The following is an 8,435-nucleotide window of genomic DNA, read 5'->3' as shown; positions in this document are numbered from 1 at the left end:
ATATGTATGGTTGTAGTAACATTGAAAACTTCTCTCTCTTCTTCTCTCGCTCTCAGTCAAAATATATAAACATCTATCTATCTATCTATCTATCATTGGTATGAAGTGAATTAATATGTTGATGGAGAATTAAAATCTCATTATTTTTAATCATCACCATCATCGTTATAGTTAGCAGCAGCTGCCGCACTGATTGCATGGCAAAGCAGGATTTCTTCCTATGAAAGGAACTTTTTGCATGGCAAATTTGCCAGGACAATTTAAAAAATCAAGTTGGCTGAGAAAGTAAAAACTCAATCTTAAACTGACCAGTGGCTTTTGGTATCTAAATTTGTGTTTCCCATTGATCATTCCCAGAACCTACATGTCACTGCACACATCCATGGACACCATGAAAACACTCAAAGCCCTGGCTGTGATGATATAGCTGAAGTTAGTCCTGCTTTGAGCAGGGGGTTGGACTAGATGACCTCCTGAGGTCCCTTCCAACTCCAATATTTTATGATTCTATGATTCTAAGAAGAGTTGACTTTTCAAAAGAAAGTATAGAAGAACGGCAGTGTCATTTTTTTTCCTGAGGCTCCATTTTATTTAATTGACACAATGGGTCTCCATAAGTATGATGACACCATAACTCTGGATCACATTTATGGTACTGATCCAACGGGTGATCTGTTTAAGCATGAATGGTCCACTGAGGTCAAGGAGTTGGTTCATACGCTCAAAGTCAACCATGTGCATAAGTACCTGACAGGAATCGGGTCTGTAGAAGTAAAAAGTATGTCCCCTTGTTATAGCCACCTGTACCAAGGCGCTGTGGTCTTCCTCAGAGCCTGGGTCCGAGGAAGGGCCGTGACACCCCTGCTGGACAGAACAAGGTCCTGCAGGCCAAACAACCTGGGAGAAAAGGGGCGGAGCCAGGACAGGAAAAGGCTGGCCTAGCAACTCAGTCAGGGGGAAGCTGCCGCTGGAGACAGACGTGTCTTCCCAGAGGCTGCAGTCTAGGACTGACCCAGGTCCTTTGACAGTTTGAAGCAACCACCCTACAGACCAGAGCCTCCCAAGCCTGCCCAGACTGCCCGGCCCGAGTGACTGGAAAGGGCCGCCAGGTCCTACTGACTGGAGAGGGCCGCCGAGCCCGAGGGACTGGAGAGGGCCGCAAAGCCCGAGTGATTGGGTAGGGCTGCCGGGCCCTAATAGCTGGGGAGAGCATCCCGAGACCGCTGGGGAGGAAAAACCCTGACCGAGGAGCTGCCTGATGTCGGGGACCTCCTGGAGCTGCCTGAGCCTGCTGTATCAGAGGACCACCTGGGACCCTGTTACCTGGAGGAGTTGCCCTCCGCTGACGACTCTGAGGAGTTCCCGGACCTGCCGCCGGTTAACAGTGAAGCACTGGTGGGACTCATGCTCACTGTCTACCCCAGTGACCGGGAGGGAGACGACTGGATGCAAGTACCTGGGGACAGGGTGGGAGGAAGTAGCCCAGGGACACCTGATTAGAGAGTGGCTGAGTCTGGGGCTAAACCAGTCAGCATGTTGCAGCTGGATCCCCGCAGCCCTAGCTGGAAACATCCTCCTCATCCTCATGGTTACTGCCAACAGCTGCCTCCACACCTCTATGTATTTCTTGCTCATCAACTTGTCCTTGATAAACATTTTATCCATCTTAGCGTCCGTCCCCAAAATGCTGCTCAACCTTCTGGAGCACAGGAAGACCATTGCCTTCATAGGTTGCATTGCACAGATCTGTCTCTTCACCTGGACTCTGGCAAGTGAAGTTCTGGTCCTTGCTGCCATGGCTTTCGACCGCTATGCTGCTATCTGCCACCCTTTGCATTACACCCTCATCATGAGGAAGGGGGTTTGTGTTGGGTTAATCGCTGGCGTATGGACAGTCGGGCTGGCCATTTCCACGGTCCATACAGGATTTGTGCTCCAGCTGTCCTTCTGCTGCTCGAACGTCATCAACCATTTCTTCTGTGAATTGCCACGTGTTAAAACTCTCCTGTTCAGACACCAGCCTCAACTAAACCCTAACTTTTCTGGCTGATACAGTCTTCAGGATGGGGAGCTGTGGAATCACTGTAATGTCCTATTACTTCATTGTAAGAACGATCCTGAAAATCCATTCCGCAGAAGGCAAGAAGAAAGACTTTTCCCCCTGCTCCTCACACCTCATAGTGGTCAGTTTTTACTACTCCACAGTCATTTACACCTATATCCATCCCTCCTCAGCCTCCTCTCCCGACAGAGACAAAGTGACCACTGTCCTATATTCGGTTATAACTCCAGCCCTCAACCCTATCATATACTCTCTAAGAAACAAGGAGGTCAAAGAGGCCCTCAGGAAACTGATAAGTAGACTTGGGATTGTTCAAAGACAATAACATCTATCCATCTATCTAGTTATCTATCTGAGAGACAAGGTGGGTGAGGTAAAATATTTTATTGAACCAACTTCTTCTGGTGAGAGAGACAAGCTTCTAAGCTACACAGAGATCTTCTCCAGCTCTGTGTAGCTCAAAAGCTTATCTTTCTCACCAACAAAAATTGGTCTTCACTCACTTTGTCTCTAATATCCTGGGACCAACTCATCTACAACAACATTGAGAATCTATCTATCTATCTATCTATCTGATAGCATTTAGAATATAGATATTCAGGCCTTCCTGTAAAGGCCCATATTTTGTAAGTATATCCTTGTCATTTAGATGGCTATAGGGTATAAAACAAAGAATCAAAACCACGGGCCTTCTTTCACTGTGACAGTCTGAGGTCTGGTACTTTGGCTCATATGCAGGAGTGGTGGCCGTAAGCTGGGAAGCATGCAGTCACATACGCACATTCCAGCATAACATCTAATACCCGGCTGTTAAGATGGTGATCCAGTCTAACACCTCCAGATACAGAAAAATTCCTAGAATGTTTAAAGGAAACTTGATTTGATAGCATTCTGTCTGGCAAAAGATTTACTTATCAACAGTAGTGGTTGTAAAATCTACACTCCTCATAGTTTCGTCTTTATGGTACCAATTCTCTATTATCTATTTGGAATGATTTCTGTCTGGTTCTTTGATTGTTTCTGTCTGTTGCATAACTGAGCGTGATCAGTTAAGGTGGTTGGACATAACTGGTTAATAAATTGTGTTACAATATGTTATGAATGGTTAAAGAATCATCTTGTAGTATTGTTAAAGAAATGATTGGTTAAGCTATATTATAAAAACTGAGGTGAAACAGAAAGTAGGAGGGATTTTTTTTCAGTCCAGCTTCTGGGAGAAAGTCAATGGCTGGTGTATGCGAGGATCAGGTCGGATGGTTACAAGGATCCCATCTGACATTAGGGGTCTGTGAGTCTGAGTCCCCCATTCGTCCTTTTCCTTCACGAGTCATGAACAACATAGGAAGCTCTGAATTGACCTCAGCACGTTCATAATTCTTTGCCGTGCTGTATTAAGCAAATAACTCTAATTCAATCTCAGGTTTCCTGGCCTCAGCCAGTTGCCTGAAGGGGCCAAGCACAATTTTTTCCTCTCCCGCACTGCACAGTAGTTCAGAGGTGTTCTGGGATGTTGTTTGCTTGCCTTACTCTGAAGAATCCGAGATTGACCACAGATGGAGACAGGGTGGAGCAGAGCTCTGAGGCTGTACAGAGAATTATAGAACCATAGGGTTAAAAGGGACCTCAAGGGTCATTAAATCTAACCTTTCTGCAAATATTCAAGATTTATTGTGCCTAAACCATTCAAGACAGATGGCTAGCCAGCCTCTTTTTGGAAACCTCCAGCCAAGGAGATCCCATGGCATCCCTAGGCAGCTTGTTCCAGAGAAGCCTCTTTCTAGATGCCATGTTTTGCTCACTTTCTCAGGGTCAAACTGATCTCCAGATTTGGGGTGGGGAAGGAGTTTTCCCCGAGGTCAAACGGGAATGGGCCTGTGGGGGTTTTCTCCATCTCTGCTTCATTGGGTGCGGATCGCCTCTGGGATCATCTGGGCACATCTCAACTAATCAATTCCCTCCCATCTCAGGGGCTTCAAGCACTGGAGAGCAACTTGGTCTTTGCTGTTCACTGCCTTGGCCACGTAGTTTAGTCACCCAGGAACCTTCATGCCAAGGGGCTGAAAGCACTGGGGGGCATATAATTTTACAGGGATAGCCTGAGTCGGTATACAGGCAATAATTCACAAAAGGTTGACACGTAAAGTCTCTACAATGAGCCAGTATTGCACTAGTAATCATAACCATTGTGAACTGAATGTTCAGGTAATACTTAAGAAGCAAAGGAGCTATATTGGGAATTATTCTTAACGTTCTTAACATTTCTTAAAAATCCTATATCGGAAATGTTCTTAAAGCCTTGATGTTCAAGGCAGACCACTGACAAGTAACATTCCTTTCACAGGCTCTGTTCTGGCCTTTACGTTTGTTCATTGTCTACTGTATGCCTCACAGTACAAGTCTTTTTCCCTACAGAGCTAATGAAGACCACAACATTGACAAGAGAGGGAAAAATATGCAGCATCAGCAGCAGAGTGGCTTGTTCATAGAATCATAGAAGATTAGGGTTGGAAGGGACCTCGGGAGGTCATCTAGTCGCACCCCCTGCTCTAAACAGGACCAACCCTGACTAAATCATTCCAGCCAGGACTTTGTCAAGCTGGGCCTTGAAAACCTCAAAGGATGGAGATTCCACCACCTTCCTAGGTAACCCATTCCAGTGCTTCACCATCCTCCTAGTGAAAGAGTGTTTCTTAATATCCAGCCTAGACCTCCCCCACTGCAACTTGAGACCATTGCTCCTAGTTATGTCATCTACTACCACTGAGAACAGCCTAGCTCCATCCTCCCTGGAACCCCCTTTCAGGTAGTTGGAGGCTGCTATCAAATCCCCCCTCACTCTTCTCTTCTGCAGACTATGACGAAGATCAAAGAATTAGTCTGGTCTACGAGGAGAATGACACGGTGTCTTTCACCGAGGGGCAAGCTTTCTCATGACAAAGTGACCACAGCCTACCTGGTGGGCAATACTTTATTACAGATGAGAGTGTCTTGTTAAGCAAGTCTACAGTCTAGAATGTGGGTTGTGATTTTATTTTACATGTAACTGTATGTTTCCAATATTTCTACCTGGTGTCACATCTCTATGCTTTGTTAAATAAATGTTTATTTGTGTTCACTATCAACACATCTCAGTGCTGTGTTTTCAGCAGAGGGACTGAGGTAAGGTGTAATGAGGAAGTTGCAGTGTTTTCAAGGAACCCATGAATACAGCACACACAGAGTGCACCAGTGGCTGGGAAGATGCTTGGAGGGTGCCTATCGCTGGCCTGCAGAGGGACAGCAGAGCCTGGGTAGGCTGAGAGAGGAGTGGCTTGTGTTGCCCATGGCTGGTGGAGTCGGGGAGCTGACCCCCAGCTGGTAGAGACATGCTCAGTGCAGGTGGCAGAGAGGTGCCTCATTGTCCTGGGTACCCCAGGAAGCATCAAAGTCTCCTGATAACTGTAAAGTTTTAGTCTAACTAAAGTCTCAGCACAGGGGCACTTGGGTGACGTTGAATGGCCTCTGTTATACAGGAGCTCAGACTAGATGATCTAACGGTCCCTTCTGGCCTTGGAATCTAGGAATCCATGACTTTTCCCATTTACACCAGCTGGGTAGGTCATTGACTCCAGTGGATCTATGGTTCATTTACACCAGCTGGCGATCTGTCTCAGTGACTCAAATGGAGCTGCGGCTGATTTACACCAGTTGAAGATCTTTTAAATTTTAAGTCTGCTGCAGGTTAGATTAGTTGCCAAAAGCTGACACCAAACCAATGTGCCCCATGGCCCAAGGTAACATAAACCCATTGACGTCCATTATCATTCTTACAAAACAAGTATACTTGCATAAATATATTGTGATAGCACCTAAAAACCACAGCCCTGGTGCAAGGCGCTGTACAAAGATATTGTAACAGGGTTGCCTGCCCCTTTAAGGGCAGGGGCCCTGTGATAGTTGGGAAGGGGCCAGGGATCCCTCTAAAGGGGTCTGTGGAGAAGAGCTGTAGGAAGCAGAGTGGCCCCTGCTCTGGAGCAGCGAGATGAAAATAGACACTAGATCAGCATTACAAAGGGGCACAGGCATCTGCAGAATTTGATAGGTGCCTAGAGGAATTTACAGTAGCACCTAAGCAAGGTAAGTGCCTAACTCCCCTGGGATGGCAACAGGACTTTGCCATGAGCTTTGATAAATCCAACTAGGCGCCCGTCTCCATCTTTAGGTGCCCAAATCCCTTTGTAATCCTGGTCCACAGATAACACAGAAGCTGGCCTGGAGCCAGGGAACTCTGGGGGAGATCCCAGGGCCTGTGGCAGGCTGGGGGGGGTCAGACTAGAGGATCGTAATGGCTTTAAAATCAAGCCATTGGTGAACTTTTGCCTCTGGGCCTCAGCTTCTGAGCCATGAAGCACTTGAGGGAGTGCGTCCCACCAGCCCTTAGCAAACAGACGTGGATAAATTACCTTCCCGCAGCATCGCTCCTTTAACGTCAGTGCAGCTCACAGCCAGCTACACACAGCTCATCTGCGGAGAGTGGCAGATCTGAGTCTGGTTCTGCCAGGACAGTCCTAGAATGAGGGGGAAGGATTCCCAGATAGCTGTGCCTTCAGCTTCTAGATGCTAGTATAGAGATAGATACTGATCAATGAATCCTGGTGCTGGATGACTGGATGCATCACCTGTTGGGGAAAAATCCACAAAGACCTGTACAGTAAGTTCGCTATTTCAGTTAAATATGTTGGGGGTTCAAAATACAGAGGAAATTAAGATGATAAATATGAATTGCCATATGAACTCATTAAGACTTTTACTCTCAGTTTCATCAGATACCTGCTGCTGATTGGAATTTTTCCACCCTTCAGGAAAATTTTGACTTCTCATTGAGAACCCAAAATCCTTTCCTTTTTCTTTTAAGTTTTGGGAACTGAAAACTTTCTGCTGAAAACTGGAGGGTTTTTAAATCACAAAACCGAAAACGTTTTGTTTTTTTCGAGTTTTCAGTTTCTTTACAAAACAATCCCAAAATGTTGGAGAAAAGCAGACAGATTCTGAGATTTGTTGTTTAGCTGAAAACCCAATCCCCATTAAGAACAATGCAGCAAAAATTTCCACCCAGCTTTAAGCTTTAAATAAAATTGGGGAACATTAAGATTTCTTGGTTTCAAACCCATTTATTCTATTGCATCTGTGTGATTTCTCTTTCAAAGGGATAGTTGCCAGGAGCTAACTGAATAACTAGTAAAATTGATAGAGCACACAGCATATTTTATACGTACTAGCCCCTTTAAACGCTGGGTTAGAGCTGAACCAAGCAGCAAACACCTGTCTATCCTGACCCCTTTCAAGGACAAATAGAAGCTCCTGGCTGAGCGTAGACGGGCATGCAGAAAGTACACATAACGAGACATGGGGTGATGTTTCCAAATGTGTTTAAGCACCAAGTGAGGTTATCAGAAGCACCTTGGAGCGTAAACTTCATTGATTTCAAGGGTTGTTCAGTGCATAGATGGCTCTGAAAATCCCACTGGGGCCACAATACATTTTAAATTATGGACCAGGGCCCCTCACCAAAAGATCTTGAAGGCCTAGTTGATAAGGCAGAGAAAGGGAGGGAGGGGAACAGTCACCAAGAGGGGAAATGACTGGCCCAAGGTTACAGAGCAGGTCACTGGCAGCAACAAGAACAGAGCCCAAGTGTCCTGGCAACCACTGCACCCACAGCACAGAGTAAACAATGCAACACAGAGGTAATGGAGGGATGATATTGGCCCATTGTTACACGCAGACAGAAGTGCAGCTGGGATTTGGTGCTGTAAATCAGTTGGGAAGCAGGCAGCAGGCTGTCTAGGCACAGAGATGGGGGAGAAAAGCTGCCACTTACCATGCTGGAGGAGTGCATATCATGTTGCTCTGCAGCATAGGGATCAGGCGGTGCTGGCATTTTAGTCTATCAGCTTCATGGCCAAGGTGTGAGGTTGGTGACAGTCACCACAGAAGGCCCTTCTTTGCAAGGATTGTTGGATTTGGATTTTGCTTTGTTCCGTCCTTCACTCTGCATTTGAACAAGCCTCTCCTTGAGACGCAGCCTCAGATGAGGTCAAGTAACAAAGCTCCATTGATTTTAAAGGAGCCGATCCAATGTACACCCGTGTGATAACATGCTGGATTGATTGTCAACGTGAGGAGCACTGACAACATCATTGTAAACGACGAATGCTCTGCACCTTTGCGATTCATACAATCATATCTCAGGGAAAGGGGAATCAGAGCCATTCCCTTTGTAGCTCTAATCCTAACCATCGCCCATCTCATTCCCTCCACAGCCATCACACAATGGACTGAGGAAAAAAATGTCCAACCAAACCACCGTGACCGAGTTCCTTCTCCTGGGATT

General features: G+C 46.2%; 1 pseudogene; it reads left to right on the top strand.

Moving 5' to 3' along the window:
- Positions 1 to 603: 603 nt before the first annotated feature.
- Positions 604 to 4,996, top strand: LOC137145537 (olfactory receptor 13G1-like; annotated as a pseudogene).
- The last annotated feature ends 3,439 nt before the right edge of the window (positions 4,997 to 8,435 follow it).

This window comes from Emydura macquarii, unplaced genomic scaffold (assembly GCF_026122565.2).
Source record: "Emydura macquarii macquarii isolate MOO-44397 ecotype Brisbane River unplaced genomic scaffold, CSIRO-AGI_Emac_v2 contig_3540, whole genome shotgun sequence".
Classification (NCBI taxonomy): Eukaryota; Metazoa; Chordata; order Testudines; family Chelidae; genus Emydura; species Emydura macquarii.
Note: the sequence above shows the minus strand (reverse complement) of the source record. Positions and strands in the feature narration are given on the sequence as shown.